This window comes from Dryobates pubescens, chromosome 25, assembly GCF_014839835.1.
Source record: "Dryobates pubescens isolate bDryPub1 chromosome 25, bDryPub1.pri, whole genome shotgun sequence".
Lineage (NCBI taxonomy): Eukaryota > Metazoa > Chordata > Aves > Piciformes > Picidae > Dryobates > Dryobates pubescens.
The window spans coordinates 15,308,982-15,327,195 of NC_071636.1; positions in this window are offsets into that span (position 1 = coordinate 15,308,982).

The window sequence follows — 18,214 nt, forward strand, 5'->3', positions numbered from 1 at the left end:
GAGAGCAGCCAGGCAGAAAGGGACCTGGGGGTGCTGGTTGATGGTAGGCTGAACATGAGCCTGCAGTGTGCCCAGGTGCCCAAGAAGGCCAATGGCATCCTGGCCTGCATCAGGAACAGTGTGGCCAGCAGGAGCAGGGAGGTCATTCTGCCCCTGTACACTGCACTGGTTAGGCCATACCTGAGTCCTGTGTCCAGTTCTGGGCCACTCAGTTTAGGAAGGATGTTGACTTGCTGGAAGGTGTCCAGAGAAGGGCAACAAAGCTGGGGAGGGGCTTGGAACACAAGCCTTGTGAGGAGAGACTGAGGGAGCTGGGGTTGCTTAGCCTGGAGAAGAGGAGGCTCAGAGGAGACCTTATTGCTCTCTACAACTACCTGAAGGGAGGTTGTAGACAGGCAGAGGTTGGTCTCTTCTCCCAGGCAACCAGCACCAGAACAAGAGGACACAGTCTCAGGCTGCGCCAGGAGAGGTTTAGGCTGGAGGTTAGGAGGAAGTATTACACAACGAGAGAGATTGCCCATTGGAATGGGCTGCCCAGGGAGGTGGTGGAGTCACCATCACTGGAGGTGTTCAGGATGAGACTTGATAGGGTGCTTGGTGCATGGTTTAGTTGATTAGGTGGTGTTGGATGATAGGTTGGACGCGATGATCTTGAAGGTCTCTTCCAACCTGGTCTATTCTATTCTATTCTATTCTATTCTATTCTTTGGAGTAGCAGGTAAGGGCCTGAGTAAGTGTGAGCAAAGCTGACAATGGACCTCACCAATTAACTACACCTGATTTATTACACTCCAGTGTTGGTGGATGACTTGGAGCCTGAGGCTACACATCCCAGTATTTCACTAGCCTTACCCCACCGCACTGAAGTCAGCCTTTTTTTTTCCCAGGCAGCAGCATTAATTCTCCTCTCAAATGCAGCAAGGATAGTTTAGAACCAGTGGGGCAGCTGAGAACTAAGGGCAACAATGACTTGGACTTCCCTTTGACTTCTTGATCCCAAAGATGAACAAGGGTGGCCACTGGACATTGACAGTGACATCACCACCCTTGGGATCCTTCCTGTCTGTGGGCCTGGATAGCACTCAGGAGTGGCAGCTGTTTAAACCAGTCAAAAACTGAGCCAGGCTCACTTGCCTCCTCGGTTTTGTGCTAGGAGTATCTCTTAGAATACAAGCACAATGCAAACTTGGTAGGGAGTGGCTGTGTAGTTGTATTGGATTCCTCACAAGGAGTTTCCAGGATGAAGAGGAAGAAAACAGCTACTCAATTTTAAGAGCAAACTGAGACTGTCCAAAACACAAAAATACACCTCCTGCTCTCTATAACTGCATTTTTGTGTTAGGCTGACTGTGACCTAACTAATTGTAATGGAATACACATCAAAAGCAGAGAAGTCAACTCTAAAATGAGTGCAATATTAAACTTACACCCATAGGAAACACTTCCCCGTTCCCTTTCTCCGCTCCTAGGTTTCATTTTCCTATTCCAAACAGACTTCTTGGCAAACACAGGCCTGATCTTTGCCTGGCAAAGGTTTGCCTTTAATGTGACCCATAATACACAGTAACAGGAGCAGGGTAAACAGAACACCAGAGAAGGAAACATACCCAGTCCTGCAGGCTGGTTGCTCTGGCCATACTGAGAGCTCAGTGAACTGCAGCTCCCTGCTTCACCTTTCCATTCTCCAGTTGCACCACTTCCATTAGCCAGGAGTCTGCAAGGCTGCTTTGTGTAGGCTTCATGGCACTAATGGAGAAAGTAGATGTTAATGGCTAACATCTGGTTCTGAATGATGTTTCTAGGGCTTAATGGCTTATGTTTCCTTGGCAACAAACACATCGTGGGCCTTTTATAAGGTTTGCATATGAGCTGTGTACAGGACCATGCCAGAGATCCCAGCTGACAAGGTTTCCAAAACAAGATGTCTTCAGAAGAGGAGAGCTACCCTTTGATAAAGCAAGGACCACAGTGGTGAGCTGGCAGGGAGCTCTCCCTTCTCCTATTCAAACCACAGATTCCCACTTTCAGCATCTGTGAGGTGCAGAGTGACCAGCCCTTATTCAAAGCAGACTAGCCTCACTTGTTTTACTTCAGTATAATTGCACTAGATTCCTGGTTACCCACTTTTAAAAAAACAGGATAATATTCCAGGAATTAAATTCAGCAGTAAGGCTACACTGTGGTTCATCCTGCAGGAATCTTGCATAAAACCCAAGCTGCTTAGACTGCTTGGTATTTTTCTGCAGAACAACTTGTTAGAAGGGAGAGGCTGCAGCCTTTTCCAGAACTTCAGCATGCTTTGTGATCACAGGAGGGTATCCCACCTCCACAGAAACCAGATCTTGAGCTACAAAAGCCTCTCTGATGAAAAAGCAGACTCCTGATGAACGTGCACAGACACTAACTCTTAAGACTGCAGCCAGCAGAGATCATTCAAGTGCCACTCTTAAGTGCCTCTAACATTTCTGTTTCTTAGATTCACAGAATGGTTTAGGTTGAAAGGGACCTTAAAGCTCATCCAGTTCCAACCCCCCTGCCATGGGCAGAGGCGCTTCCTACTAGTCCAGGTAGCCCAAGGCTTCATCCAACTTAGCCTTGAACACCTCCAGGGAGGGAGCACCCAGTGTCCCTAGGCAACCTGTTCCACTGTCTCACCCCTCCCACTGGAAAGAATTTCTTTCCTATCTCCAGTCTAAATATGCCCTCCTCAGGGTTCAATCCATTGCCCCAAGCACTTGTCAAAAGTCCTTCCCCACCTCTCCTGTAGCCCCCTTCAGGCACTGCTAGGCTGCTCTAAGGTCTCCCTGTAGCCTTCTCTTCTCCAGGCTGAACAGCCTCACCTCTCTCAGGCTGTCCCCATATGGGACACAAGGCCACATTTGTGGTTTTTATTTTCCCCATCATGTCCCTGGAAATAATAAAGTCATTAACTTTACATAAATCTTGACTGACTCCAGTCTTTATAACACCATGAAGACAGCAATAGGCCAAAGGGAGTGGAACGTGAAGCTCCAGCACAGAGTTCCAGGTAATTACCTTGTTTATCCACCCGGGCTGTCTTTCCCACAGTGCCTGATGTGGCCACTAAAGGGCTCAGCCTTGTGATCCCTAAACATCTCACAGCACTGACAGAGAAGTAATCCACACAGGACTTGGGCAAGGCAGGCATTGGAACCAAAACTAAGGGCAAAGAGAGCCCTGCAGAGCTAGGGTCTGCATTCTGCATCGTGACTGGTAGCTTCAGCCACACACAAACAAGACCTACTGAGGGGAAGTTAAGTGTGGTTCAACACTCAGCTTACACAGACTTCTGTGCTGCTGAGTCTGCACAGGAACAGGAGAGAGAAACAGAAGGTGCTAATGAGCTGCTGCATGGTGCTGTGAGAGACAGGCTTATTCCGCAGGTGTTGCCTCTAGAGCTTCTGTGGAGCTCTGTTCACATGAAATTTCCAGTGCTAATAGGTGCTCTGCAATCTACAGCATGAGGAAGGAAACACTGATGCAGTCCTAGAGACTTCCACTCACACAAGATGGAGAGAATCAGTTAAACTCAAACTTCCTTCCCTGGTCTGGAAGGCAGCTTTGGTGCTGTAAAACTGCAGCAAGCAAGGGAGATTCTCTCGGTGCTGCTGAACACATCTCACTGACAGTCCTGAAATGCTCCTCAGAGTGGATACCACAGATCCCTCCTTTCCCCTCCACATCTTATGTTCCAGAAGGAGAAACTTACCTCTTCCCACTGTCACCACTGGCCTTTGTCTGTTCAGCTTTTTCATCTAAAGCAGTCGGATACTTCAGAGTGAAACAAATCCATACCCAGAAGAATACTCCATAGTTCCATCTGGACCAAGAAACACAATGACAGGGTAACTGAACACATGGAAATGAGATCTAGTAGATAGGGAAGAATAAAGAAGGTGGAAGCAGCACCAAAATATACAGCGGAACAACTGGTATGAGAGCCATGCCTACAGATCACAGTGAAGAGAACTGCACCGAATGGATCAGGTGTGCACTGAACCACTGGAGCTGGCTCAGGGAGGAAAGGTGAGAACAAGCCTGTGCAAACAGAGAACCCTCTTTGATTTCTCTCCTTTGCTCAGTCACATCACATCAGGCTAGATCAGTGCAACCAGGACTCCTCAACAGCTATTGCACCAGGCTGAGCAGAACGCAAGAACGGGAGCATGAAATTGCCTCTGCTTGCTGCTTCACAGGATGTAAAGAAGGACTTGGGACAGAGCATCACAAAAGAGTGGAGGAGGCAGTTTCTATAAACCTTCCAAACTGGTATGCCAGTCAGTTTCACCAGGCAATGCTGCCATCACTGCTTCATTCATTGCAAAGAAATCATTATTGCCAGTTTAACAAAGCAGCCAATGCATTGGTGACACACAGGTAGCAAGTATGAATAACCAGCTCCTTCTCCAGGAACGGAAAAGGAAATCAATTCATTTACACACAACTCAGCTGCTCAGATCAATACCTGCCCTCCCTTCCTCTGGTACACACAAACTCTTCCTCCAAAGTAACCAATATTAGACACAAATTTAAGGAGCATCATACTGTGCTTAACATGGCATAAATACATTTTTCAGAGGAAAACTGCCCTGAGACATTTTCTACCTGTTACTTTATGTAGTGAAAAAACTGTAAGCAGTTTTATGAACCTGGTCACTGACAACTGTGGGGCAACAATTTTGTGTTCCTCTTCCTCATCTGTTAGGGAATTGGTTCTAAATAAAATCTGGTGTCCATTTACAAGCAATACACCCCAGCACCCCTGTGTTTGCAGTCCTAGAAAGTGAAGAACACACAAACCCATCATTTCCCTGGGATAGGGCAGTGTTCAGAGTTACAGCAACATCGCATATGAGGCACCTGAGGCTGCTTGAAGTAGATGCCTAATGAAATTTCCAAGCTGACAGCTGATTAAGTACTGAATTGTTAATAACTTCATGAGAAAGCTATCAGCAGCAGCGAGGACACCTGCACCATGAACAGTGACAGCAAGCAGCTCCAGCTCGGTTCAAAGGTGCACAGAGTTGCACGTGTGAGCTGCAGCCTAGGCTGCCCAGGCTCTGACTGGTATGTAAGCCATAAAGATACTGACTGTCAAGACAGCCAGGATGAAAGTACACACATCAGCAGTGGAATGTGCTCCTGCATGGCAGCACTTCTTCCGCTTTGATTTGCATATATAGCAGGATGGCCTCTGGGGTTTCTTTAAACGCCAAGAAAAGAATTTTTATTAAATGGCTTGGCCAGTGGAGCTTCAGATATTGCTGCTCCTGCAAATGAAGGAACCCCACCAGAAAAAGGAGGAATGCCAACGTTTTGCCTCCAGGCTCCACACGATTGCCCAAACTGCAGCTCAACTAATCCTACTGAAAGGCAGCTTACCATTGTCTGCTGAGGTAAGCCACAGTCACCTGTCCGTGTCAAGTAATTCTGGACATGGGCTGCAGGGCTTCTACCCCTGTGCTTTGCATTTTGAACATCATTCCATCTCTGCCTCAAACCAAAGAGGACTTGGCCTGCTCACTGTGTAATTAAGTGAAAGCCTCAAACGACACAGCACCTTATCAAGCACAGGTATGCCAAGAAGCTTAACAGTGACATCAAATTCAGAAAGTTAGCAACTGAAGGCCAGCATGTCGAGCTTCCACATGCACAAGTGAAGATATTGATCTCAGTGCAATAATGATCCCAAAGGGCACAGAACTGCAGAGATTGCAGGTAGGCAGGGGCAAGGTGCTCCAACCTGACGATGACCTTCTTATAAAGACACTGTGCTAAGTGCTGTTTATTGATTCAAATACAAACAAATGTCTCTCAAAAGCAGATTGAAATGAAAAGAAATACAGCCAAGCATGCTATCTTCATAGAGGGTTATACTATAGGAAAGAAAATATAGTTTGTATAAATTCCTCTAGAATTATCCCTTTAGTACATCTAGTCTTAAATACAGGGTCATAAATGGCACTTTGTCATTTCCTTCATATTCAAACTGACAATGTTTATCTAATATAAACACATTGTATTGTAATGCCACTGCATCAAGTCCAAAAGTCTTCTGATATTATTGCTTGTGACAACCCTGTCATAAATAACAGAAATACAGAACAAATCTGACTTGTGCTCTGCAGATTTGTAGGGGTTTCATTTGTACACTTTTCCTTTCATTCCAAAAAATCCCAAACCAGTAGTGATTACAGGAGTGGTCCCCTCCAGTGATGCTTAGGGAGCAAGAGCAATGACCCTGCTGTGCCATAGCACATCGACAACTTTGGCAGCCCAGTCCTAACAAACATCATGTCCCAGCGGATCTCTGCCCCAGCCTCTTGGTCGTAAAGTGCAAAGAAGCAGTCCCACAGCCTCTGAAGTCTCTTGCTGAAAACACAGCTGTGGGTCACAAGTCACACAACATCCCCCTAGAAAGATATTTGTAGGTTTTGTCTTGTGTTTCAGATAAAACATAGGCAGACAGTCACACACCTCTCAGGTGTAAAGGTATAGAGCAGGTATGAGCACTTTGTTAGCTACTTAACATCATAGAGAGGCCATTTTTAATGTAATTCATAACGAAGGCTTCTCTGGGGGGGTTAATTAACAGAGAGTGTGGATCTCTGAGCACAGCGGAGCGCACACTGCAAGAACAAAAGTCTCCAGCAGATGGAAGCATCGGGCAGCAAGAGCTGAGCTCCCGGAGCGCCGTCTGTACTGCAGCACAGTCGGATGCCTCCCGGCCGGTGCTCCCCATAGCGTTCAACAGCAGAAACAGGTGAGCAAGATCACAGAGACCAAGGGAAAGCAGCCCAGGTGGAGCGCACAGAGAAAGAAATGAGATCTATGAATCACAGGCAGCCCTCCCTGGAACATCAAAATACGAGTAAAAGTCTCTTCTTTATTCCTATTAATGGGAACATTTCCTGCCACCGGTCAGATGACAGCCTCTTTTTTCCCAGTTACCTCAGCCAACTCAGTAACCATGGCAACTATCTCCAGTGCAATGACATCACGTGGTTTCCCGGGCAACTGCTCCCAGTGCAATGACATCATGTGGTCACCATGGTGATGCTCCATGAGGCCAGGGAAAAAAAAGTATTTGCAGTGGGAAGATAGGTCAGGGAGGACAAAAGAGAACTTAGGGAAGAGCAGAATAAAAGATAACGGAGGTAAAAGGCTGAGCTTTCTGAGAAGGATAAAGGTGAGGAAAAGGAATAGAGGGATAGAGTACAAGGGACAGATAGGAGACTGAAAAAAGTGGAGAAGGAATAAAAGATATTCTGAGACTTTTCAACTATTATATATATATATATATATATATATGAATGCCCTGATCTACTTTGATGCCACATTATTTAGGGCAGAGTTGCTACCTACAGCATGCATGGTCACATGAAGCTTAGGCATGGCTTAAATGCTGATTTAGGGGAGAGACTTCTGACAACCCATGAGAAAGCATCCAAAATGTCCAGAGACACCAGGTGCAATCACACTGTATAGACCAGGTACTTTTTGTTACATTTCCATTCTTTGACTGTCCAGTTGCTGAGGGGCTCTGAGCAACTGCTCAGCTGCTCAGCAATGCCAATAACTAGATGGGACTGCCATGCCTGTACAGACCTTGTGTGGGAGATTCCTTTGGCCTCTCCATTCTGTTCTGGAAAATAACAAGAACCTGGCCATATGACAAATGAAGATGCATTTTCCATTGATTGAAAGCTGCTTCAGACTCTCATTTAGATGGAAGTAGAGTGCCCCTTCTTTTTAATTTCCTAGATCTTCTTCCAATTCTATTATACTTTCAAATGCTTGAATTTGCTGGAGATAAGTATCTTTGTTGAATGCAATTGTCTTTTAATTCCAGATAGTCTCAGGCAGTGGACACCGTTACTACCAGCTTTATGTTAATGGCTCCAAACCTCCTGGGAAAGAGCTTCTTGGCAAGGCAAGGCTGTCACTTTGATATATGGTGCTTTACCAGCGTACACAGCCCTGTGAAAGTCATGAAAAGCAGAGCCTTCTGAGGACAGCTGGCAGCCTAAAAGCTTAGGAACTGGCTTCCAAGCCTATCACACAGGTGAAAAAGCAAAACCTTAATTTGCCTTGCACCATTCATTTTAGGAGGAGTTAATGTAGAAACAGGTGTAGCAACTGTGGTTGTAAGACAGCAGTTAAGCAATGTAATGTTGCAGCTGTGACACCTACCAGAGGTGACTCCATTTGTACAGCTGAAGGGAAGCTGAACATCAGTGGCTCTATTTAGACCCAGATTTCAAACAATATGAACTTCAGAAGCCTTCCTAATTTGAGCATAGCAGTAGATGCAACTTTGTTTCAGGCTAAGCCACAAAAAGCAGGCTCTCAGAAGGCAGGGGGTGCAGTATCCATCCCTTCAACAATCTGCACCTTTCAGCAGACAGAAGATCCTAGTTTTCTGGACAAATTTTTACACAGTTCGTGGCACTGCCACATTTTCCACTACAAGACTTCATGCTGACTGTTGCTGTCACTCGGCAAGAGTGCATTTCACAGCCAGCAACGAGCACCTTCACGATCTGCAGACAGGCATCAGGGTACATAAGGCCTGACTCCTTTGCAGTGCATTTCAAGTGGCAGCCTTACTGCAGAAAACAACACAGGAGTTTCATTGCAAAACTTCAGGCTGGACGCGTTCCAGGTGCTTAATCATACACAGCAGAGTGAGCATGGAGAGAGAGAGAAGAAAAATCTCCATGATAAGCAGCACTAGGAAGGATGTGGTGGCTGAGGGAGACAAACAGGAAAAGGGGAGGAGGAGAGGAAAAGGAGAAAAAAGTATCTCACGGTGCTGATGAGCAGAAACACAAACACCAGAGAGAGAGAGACATAAAGCAAAGCCAGCATCAGGTCCCAAGTTCAGTCCTCATAGCCTTCCTCTCTAGTTAAAAAGGTACTCACAGCACAGCTGCTGTGCACCTGTCTCACAGAACCCAGGCCAAGCTGGGCATGCTCACCCAATCATGGGGGCCTACACACCAGCTGCCCAAACGTGACCAACTTCTGCAGAGAGACTGGGGAAATAAACGTTGTCAGGGTCAGCACAAAATGATGGAAAAGTAGAGAAGAAAACAAGTGGAAAACAGGTGGTGTGGAGGAATGCTTGGGTTTGTGGCTTTTTTAAAGGCTGAGCTGGGAGACTAAAACCTCTGCATTAATGAAGCTGAGTTTCAGGCTGCACTCTTCTTAGAAATTCCTATTTCTAAAAAAAGTGGTGGCGAAAGACAAGGTGAAGTGATAATGGCCCTCAGTCTGACTTCTAATAAATCCCTTTAATGAACAATGATACGTTTCAGCCTCAAGAGAAAAAAAATGAGATGCTGTGAGTTGACTTAAAAAGAGAGAAAGGGGGTGACAATGAATAATGGACAAGTAGTAAAAGGGGGAGAAAAGGATCAGGAGTTGATCTGCTGGAGGGCAGAGAGGCTCTGCAGAGGGACCTCGACAGGCTGGACAGATGGGCAGAGTCCAAGGGCATGAGATTTAACACATCCAAGTGCCAGGTTCTGCACACTGGCCACAACAACCCCATGCAGAGCTACAGGCTGGGGTCAGAGTGGCTGGAGAGCAGTCAGGCTGAGAGGGACCTGGGGGTGCTGGTTGATGGTAGACTGAACATGAGCCTGCAGTGTGCCCAGGCAGCTAAGAGGGCCAATGGCATCCTGGCCTGCATCAGGAACAGTGTGGCCAGCAGGAGCAGGGAGGTCATTCTGCCCCTGTACACTGCACTGGTTAGGCCACACCTCGAGTCCTGTGTCCAGTTCTGGGCCCCTCAGTTTAGGAAGGAGGTTGACTTGCTGGAACAAGTCCAGAGAAGAGCAACAAAGTTGGTGAGGGGTTTGGAACATAAGCCCTACGAGGAGAGGCTGAGGGAGCTGGGGTTGCTTAGCCTGGAGAAGAGGAGACTCAGGGGTGACCTTATTGCTCTCTACAACTACCTGAAGGGAGGTTGTAGACAGACGGATGTTGGTCTCTTCTCCCAGGCGGCCAGTACCAGAACAAGAGGACACTGTCTCAGGCTGTGCCAGGGGAGGTTCAGGCTGGATGTTAGGAAAAAGTTCTATACAGAAAGAGTGATTGCCCATTGGAATGGGCTGCCTGGGGAGGTGGTGGAGTTGCCATCACTGGAGGTTTTCAGGAGGAGACTTGATGGGGTGCTTGGTGCCATGGGTTAGTTGTTTAGGTGGTGTTGGATTGGTTGATGGGTTGGATGCGATGATCTTGAAGGTCTCTTCCAACCTGGTTTATTCTGTGTATTCTATGTATTCTATGTAAAAACCAACAAAACATTAGCTCTTTGAAACTGTGTTCCCTAAGTCATAAATACTACATACAAAGGTCTAATGACTTCATTACCACACTCAGTGCTGTGCTTTTCACTCGTTAAAAATAAGGCAAATCCTGCTCTGACTGTTACAGGACAATAAATCCAGAGGTAATAGAAGAAAGGGTTTACAAAATGCAGCTTGCCAGCAGGGACAGAGTAACACTGCAAGACATAACAACACCTCACAGACAGCTTTCCCAAAAGCTGCCACATGCTTCAGCTCTCAGGCTAGCTGAACCCTGAAAAAGTAACTGATTTTTTAAATGATAGATGTTAGAATAAGAGAGAGGATGGACCCCAAAGGAAGGCTTGTTTCTATTAAATAAGAAATAAATCACAAGAGTAGAAAAGATAAATTATCAGCAGCAATTAGAAGAATTGCTAAATGAGCATCTCCTGGGCATTCTTGACTTTGTACCAGCCCACCTGCTAATTAGCATCAAGATATTACTGTGATTGCACTAAGATAACAAGATGAATTATTCATGCCTTACCCAGAGATCTGGTCTGTTAGGGGTTCTTAATGAGTTCCTGACCTCTGGATCCATCAGAATTTCTGGCAGAATTACCAAAATACATGCACACAGAGAATCTACTTACTTACTATGTTAAGCAGTTGTTTTAAACACAACTAACACTGCCCCTACTAAGCTCAGGCAAAACGAGGCTCTGCTGAGCTATAAGTGAATTAATTCTGTCCACTCTTAGAGTAGTCAAAAGTGACTTATCATGGTACTAACACTGTGGCAGCTCCCTCAACTGATGAGTTCTGTATTCCCAGCAAAGTGACAGGGGAAATTTTACTGTAACTTGTGAAATCTGCACACCTCTTCTGAGACCCCCAGAGTGCATTAAAAGCTTACAGAACACATCACTGAATGCCAGAGTAGTGCAAATTAAGTGATGATTTTACTCACAACACAGGAGAGTTTATCAATGATACTTGCCTCTACATGGCTGCTTAAGAATAATTACTCAGCCGAGCACAGGGTCAGCTCTGCTGCACTGTTGATTATCAAACATTTTCATCACTGAAATTAAGGCCCAGGCAGGACAAGCAAGCACCTAACAGATGGCAGGAAGGATGGGAAATATTTAATGGAAAGAACTACTCCCACCACTGGGATTTCAGCTTTCCTCTTCAGTGAAATGATGGTCAGATGTCGAAGAAGAACAAACAGAACCTTCAAGATGAAATTTAGATGGAGCAATTTATGGAACCTGCACCTTTTTTCTTTAGCAATGCCAAATATTGCACCAAAATGCCACTCATGCTATAACAGGCAGCAATATTCTATCATGAAGTCTTACCATTTCTGACAAAATGAAATGTTTTCTCCATGGTATTTTCCAAATGGGCCTTAACACAAATTACTACAAATTTTAGAAGTGAGCTTTTAGAGCTTGCCTTCTCTCCCAGTGGCTCAGAACAACTTGCAACATGAGGCATTTCCAAAAGCAGAGCACCATTTATTTTTTAGTATTAAACAGTTTCAAATATCTGTAATTGATGATGTTCATTGCAATGCTGCATGCCAAAATGAACATGATTTAGACACAAAAAGAGAAGTGTAGGGCCAGTCCCAATGCAAGAAAGTCTCAGCTATGCAAGTGAGTGAATCAGCAGGAGTACCACAGCATTCTTAACAATGTTGGACTCTGCTGATACTGATGACAGCAAATGTCTCAGCTTCCCAATCCCTCCATACCATCTCACAGCTGTGCTGGGTTACACCCATCCTGGGGGGAGGGCTGTGAGAGCCCTGCTTCCTCCAGGCCACAAAAGAAACCTGATCCAGGTGAACCGAGAGGGACTTGGTTTCTCCCTCCCAGGAGGAGGGGTCCCCCAGGTCAAAGATAGTCTATTCCACTCCCTCTTCCTGTCCAGCAAGCCTATAAAAAGGACGACACTGCCCCCATTGTCTTGCTTTCCTTTGCCTCATCTGCTTGAGAGGGTCTACAGCTGCAGCCAGTCTCCTGATTCTTCCATGTAAGTCTCTCCCTATTGCATCCACACTTCTGTAAAGGACTGAAAATCCACATACATCCAGGGAAACACAAGGCCATGCAGGCTTGGTTGTATATGTTTTCTTATTTATCCTTATTCCTTACCCTTGTAAACCCTCCCTGTTGCTGCTATATATAGATTTATATATGTTGTTAAAAAATTTACTTCTCCCACTTCCAAACCAACTCCAGATTATTTTTGGTAGATTTACCTCCTTCTCTTTCCCCCTACCCATATATATTTTTTTTTCCTCTCCTTTTTCCTTATCAGGGAAAATGAGAGGGGGGTGTGGGGATCAGCGCTGCCCTGCCAGACGTGCTGGAGCTCCAGTGTGAACTGGAATCAAAGGCAGCCAAGCGGTATGCCACAACTGACTGCTAATTCTCTGTTCCCATTGCAGAAGAATGCAGGCCAGTTTGCTTTCACCTGGAGAGGAGTTCAATACCACTGGAATAGGTTGCCTCAGGGGTGGAAACACAGTTCTACCATCTGCCATGAGGTGATGCAGGCTGCACTAGAGAATGGTGAAGCTCCTGAACACCTGCAGTTCATCAATGATATCATTAGATGGGGTGATACAGAAGAGGCTTACCAGAAGGGTAAGAAGAGAATTGGTATCCTGTGGGAGGCTGGCTTTGCCATAAAGAGAAGCAAGGTAAAGGGACCTGCCAGAGAGATTCAGTTTCTGGGAGTTAAATGGCAAGATGGCCATCACCATATCCCTTAGGAGGTGGTGAATAAGGTAGCCACTATGGTGCAACCCACTAGTAAGAAAGAGACACAGTCCTTTTGGGGGCTTGTGGGTTTCTGGAAAATGCACATTGCTGGGTACAGTCAGATTGTGAAACCTCTCTTCCATGTAATGCAGAAGAAAAGTAATTTTGACTGGGGACCTGAGCAACAGGTAGCATTTGACCAGATGAAACAAGAGATGGCCCAGGCTATGGCTCTGGGACTGGTTCAAACTGGACCAGAGATTAAGAATGTGCTGTATGCTGTGGCCAGTGAGAGTCGTCCTACATGGAGCTTGTGGCAGAAAGCTGCTGCTGAAACCAGGGGCAGGCCCCTAGGCTTCTAGAGTAAGGGGTACAAAGGCTCTGAGGCCAACTACACTGCAACAGAGAAGGAAATCCTAGCTGCCTATGAAGGTGTCCAAGCTGCTTATGAGGTGACTGGGACTGAGTCACCACTCTCACTGGAGAGGTCCCAGAAGACTGGAAGTTGGCCAACATGGTGCCCATCCACAAGAAGGGCCAGTTGGATGAGCCAGGGAATTACAGGCCTGTCAGCCTGACCTCAGTGCCAGGCAAGATTATGGAACAGGTCATCTTGAGTGCTATCACACAGCATTTACAGGATGGCCAAGGGATCAGGCCCAGACAGCATGGGTTTAGGATGGCAGGTCCTGCCTGACCAACCTGATCTCCTTCTATGATCAGGTGACTGCCTGGTGGATGTGGGCAGGCTGTGGATGTAGTCTACCTGGACCTCAGCAAGGCCTTTGACACCGTCCCCCACAGCAAACTCCTGGCCAAGCTGTCAGCCCATGGCTTGGATGGGAGCACACTGTGATGGGTTAGGAACTGGCTGGAGGGCCGAGCCCAGAGAGTGGTGGTGAATGGTGCCACATCCAGCTGGCAGCCAGGCACCAGTGGTGTGCCCCAAGGATCAGTGCTGGGCCCCATGCTCTTTAACATCTTTATTGATGATCTGGATGAGGGCATTGAGTCCATCATCAGTAAATTTGCAGATGACACCAAGCTGGGGGCAGGAGTTGATCTGCTGGAGGGTGGAGAGGCTCTGCAGAGGGACCTCGACAGGCTGGGCAGATCGGCAGAGTCCATGGGCATGAGATTGAACACATCCAAGTGCTGGGTTCTGCACATTGGCCACAACAACCCCATGCAGAGCTACAGGCTGGGGTCAGAGTGGCTGGAGAGCAGCCAGGCAGAGAGGCCCCTGGGGGTGCTGGTCAATGGTAGGCTGAACATGAGCCTGCAATGTGCCCAGGCAGCCAGGAGGGCCAATGGCATCCTGGCCTGCATCAGGAACAGTGTGGCCAGCAGGAGCAGGGAGGTCATTCTGCCCTTGTACACTGCACTGGTTAGGCCACACCTCGAGTCCTGTGTCCAGTTCTGGGCCCCTCAGTTTAGGAAGGAGGTTGACTTGCTGGAGCGTGTCCAGAGAAGGACAACAAAGTTGGTGAGGGGTTTGGAACACAAGCCCTATGAGGAGAGGCTGAGGGAGCTGGGGTTGCTTAGCCTGGAGATAACAATAATAAAAAATTCTTTAATCATAGATGGATCTTGCCATCTTGTAGGAAGCAAGTGGAGATGGAGCCCGACAAGGCAAGTGGCGGAAGCAAGGGATGGAGAAGGTGAATCCAGTCACTATGCAGAGGTAAAAGCTGTCCCACTGGCTCTGGATGTAGCAGAAGGGGAGAACTGGCCAGTGCTTTACCTCTGTACTGACTCCTGGATGGTAGCCAATGCCTTGTGGGGGTAGCTGAAGGAATGGAAGAAGAATGGATGGCAGAGCAAAGGGAAGCCTGTTTGGGCCACTGACCTATGGCAAGACAGGCTGCCAATCAAGGTACTACACATTGATGTACACATCCCCAAGAGCAGAGCCACTGAGAAACACAAGCACAACTACCAAGCAAATCTGGCAGCTAAAATCTCCCAGACTTGGACAGAGAACACAAGGGCGAGCTTTTCTTAGCTTGCTGGGCCCATGACACTTCTGACCACCAAGGGAGAGATGCCACATAGTGGTGGGCTTGGGACAGATCAGTGGACATCTCTATGGAGGCCATCTCACAGGTTATTCATGAGTGTGACATCTGTGCTGCCATAAAGCAGACTAAGCATGTGAAGCCCCTGTGGTATGGGGGGAGATGGTCAAAGTATTAAGTACGGAGAGGCCTGGCAGATCAGCTACATCACCCTGCCTCGGTCTCACAGTGGCAAACAGCATGTACTGACCATGGTGGAGGCAAGTACAGGGTGGCTGGAAACCTACCCAGCACCTCATGCCACTGCCTGCAACACCATTCTGGGCCTGGAAAGACACATCCTGTGGAGACACAGCACCCCAGAGAGGATCAAATCGGACAATGGAACCCATTTCAAGAACCATCTCATAAGAGACTGGGCAAAAGAACATGGGATTGAGTGGATTTACCATATCCTATACCATGCACCAGCTGCAGGGAAAGCTGAATGCTACAATGGCTTGCTAAAGACCACCCTAAAAGCCATGGGGGGTGGAACCTTTAGGAACCGGGAAAAACACCTAGCTCAAGCCACTTGGTTAGCAAATAGCAGGGGATTGGTAAACCAAGCTGATCCTGCCCAGGCCAACTTGCTGCAAACGGTGGATGGAGATGGAGTTCCTGTGATTTGTGAGGAGAAACCTGCAGGGGAAGTCAGTGTGGGTTTTCCCTGCTGCTGGTGGGGGCAAACCAACCCAAGAGGTGGTCTCTGCTGAGGGGCCTGGCCACACATACTGGGTCATGCTAGAAACTGGGGACATTCAGTGTATTCCACAGCAAAACATAACCCTGGCTGAGATGGGATAAACTCAGAGGGGTAATGCAGATTAAGGTAATATAGTCACTGTATAATAGTTATAAGTTGTTTTTTTCTCCTAGTTTCATAACAACATGGTGTCCAGGATTCACCACACACAAGCACCAATCCAGAGGACTTCTGCATCATCTCACCTGCACCTGTTCCTGATGCCCCACAGCCAAAGATTGCTCCTGTTTCTCTACAACAACAGACTGTTCCTGATTTCCCCTTCAAAGACAAAGACAGTTTCCTGGTTCCTGATTCTTCTCTACATCCCTGTCCAGCTCAAGCACCACCTGCATCAACCAGCACCAGAGAGAGAGAGACTGCCCTGAGAAAGAGACAGCTGGGATAAAGAAGGACTCGTAGCAAGAACTCTAATACCACATTTCACAACTGGATAAAGATACTGTGACAGGAAAGTGGAAGTGGAATAGAGGGGTGGACCATGCTGAGCTCTTAAACTCCAGCTGAGGCTCAAACCACAGCAACAGCCCAGAGAGGCTTAATAGGGTTTGTCTCAAAAGTGGCAAATAGCAGTCTTTAAAAAGCCTGAGGTGACATAAGGAACAAGAAGAGATGTTCCTGCCCTTTAAGGACATGCAGCATGTCCACAGAAACACACTGACCTAAGGCAGTGGCCAGCCAACAAACACTTGGAGTAAACAGTGCCATTCCCTGCCAAATGTCAGCTTTGGCCTTCTGCTCCCTTTTCTGGATCCAGGATGCAGAGACAGGAACAGAGAGGATGGCTCCAGCAGGGCTCCAGTTGCCATGGAGACGGGAAGCCGCTACAGCCAGCATTGTGCCAGCATGGTGCACACACCTCCGCAGCGCACACACAAGTCTTGCTCAGTGATGCCCACAAGTCCTAACAGGCTCTCCTGGGCAGGTATCTCACTGAAGTGAACCAGGACTGCATTTCAACACAAAATATCCAACTGCCATTGGTGGGGGGAGAGGGGTTTCTGTGATTTCCAACAAAGACAGGGGCTAAACACAAGTTTCTCACTGCACAGAGAACATTCTCCACACTCAGCAGGGAAACCAGTTGCTCAGTTCCTGTGTTTCCATACACATTGGCTGGTCTCTGCCCTCTGCAAGAATCAGATGGTCTTTTGTGATGCTGAGGAAACAGCAACAGTCAGAAAGCCTGTTGGCAAAATGCTTTCCTTGCCTACCCCCTACAATTCCTGCTTCCTTCCACTGTGTGTGTGATGTGCTTGGGAAAGAAATCAATTGCTTGACTGCAATCTCTTCTTTCTGCTTGAGAAAACTGAATAAAGGCTGTTCCTCAGATGGTCGAGCTAGGAAGGAGTTCTCCAAAAGTCACAGATTGTATATGGACCTACTGCAGATGGGACATCACTGGGAGTCAAGTGGAAAACGTGCTTTGATCTGTTTCTTCCTTTAGACTTACTGAACCAGATGATTTCAGCTACTAATAGATTAAATCCTAAAATGGAGTCGATCACATCAAATTATGTGCAAATGGCTCACACTAACTGAAGCACCTAATTGTGTGTGAGTGATTTCTTCAGGATTACCTCCACTCACTGCTGGAACACTCAGTGCTCTGCCCCAGCAGTCTGTGGGGATTACAGACAAGCATCTAACAAATGGCAATGAATCACCTGGTTCAGTGCTGTGCTACCCTCATGCGAGCTTCACAAGGAAAAGTGCTGGCTGGAGCAAAGCAACACAAGGCCTGCAGTTCAGATGGTCACAGGAGAGGCTTCCTGTGCCCCTTGATGCTTCTGCTTTCTGGGTTTGGGGGTTGGGCCAGGGGTGGGGGGAAGTCGCTGGCTTCTGCTGCTGCATTTTGCTGCACTTCTCTGCACACAAGCTCAGGTCATTGGGCATTGCAGCACTGCCAAGCAAACTCTTTATCTCAACCCAGACTTGACTTGTCTGTTACTCTCCCTTCTGTGCTGGGGACAGGGGCCTGTGAGAGCAGACTGGATTAACCCAGGACAAAAAATACAGACACACCCAAGTACAGTCACCAGTCTTAGTTGTTATGAAGCCAGAACTTCTGGGACTGTGACCCTGTGCACAGTTCCCTGGATAAAGGCATTGATTTCACTTACCTGCCTCTAGGTTCATCACCCTCCAAAGAACTCAGACATCACTCAGGCAGCCTGAGACTGTAGCTTGAATAATCTTGAATCCACAGGTGGTCCAACACAACACCTGGTGCTACACACAGGAAAGCAACCTGCCAGCTGTTCCTGATGATGAATTTCCACTCTTGCATGTTTC